Source organism: Verticillium alfalfae, genomic scaffold (genome assembly GCF_000150825.1).
Source record: "Verticillium alfalfae VaMs.102 supercont1.8 genomic scaffold, whole genome shotgun sequence".
In the NCBI taxonomy this organism is placed as follows: Eukaryota; Fungi; Ascomycota; class Sordariomycetes; order Glomerellales; family Plectosphaerellaceae; genus Verticillium; species Verticillium alfalfae.
This window is the reverse complement of record NW_003315031.1, coordinates 92,104-92,800: the sequence shown is the minus strand read 5'-3', so window position 1 is coordinate 92,800 and position 697 is coordinate 92,104. Positions and strand designations below refer to the sequence as shown.

At 53.5% G+C, this 697-nt stretch overlaps 1 protein-coding gene across 1 annotated transcript in view; it reads left to right on the top strand.

The window, feature by feature from the left end:
- The window catches only part of VDBG_06449 (conserved hypothetical protein), a gene marked incomplete at both ends in the record, with an annotated part of 3,487 nt that overhangs the window by 492 nt on the left and 2,298 nt on the right, over positions 1-697 (top strand). The gene's annotated exons all lie outside the window — the stretch shown is intronic.

Here is a 697-nt window from a genome sequence, read left to right as displayed (position 1 = left end):
CAAAAGGATTAGTTGGGTTCTGGGGAAAGGTTTGACTACAGGAAGCACCGCCATCAAAATTTTGTGGCAGAGTGTCCCAGGCATTTGGGCTTTCCCGATTGCCCGCAAAATTTGGGGCATCCGAGTAGCGAAGGCGTTGTGAGCCCAGCGAGGCGGAAGCATCATGAACTCGTATGGACAGTTGAGGGAGTACGAAGCAACCACCAATTCAACTTGGCCGGCTGGCTCGCTCATTCTGAGCACCCTTTTGGAGGCACTTGCGCAGCGCACGCCCTCCGACACGTTATGTTCCTTTCCCGGTCGAAACCTCATAGCTTTTCAAAGGTATGTACGGTGTAGCGCGCCTCACACCGCCTTGCGGGTTTCATGCTGTTGAAGTGGCAAACCCATCATCTCGTAGATGAAGAAAAGATTGGCGAGCCCCCTGACAGCGTCTCACGACATGCATGTCGCGACGGCCTCTCGTACTTCATGTCTAGTTCCATTCGTCAGCCTTGACGAGCTAAAGCATGGCAAGTGCGAAGGGAAGTATGGGGCAAAGGGTGAAAATCGTTTTATCCGTTGCACCTTGCGTCTTGCTATGTTCTATGCCACATCATCGCCTTTCATAAACACAACGCGGTGACCTCGTGGTGCGCCCGCTGCTCCTCACGCTTTTCTTGCACTATGGAGCGGATTGCCTCCTAGCTAGGAGCCC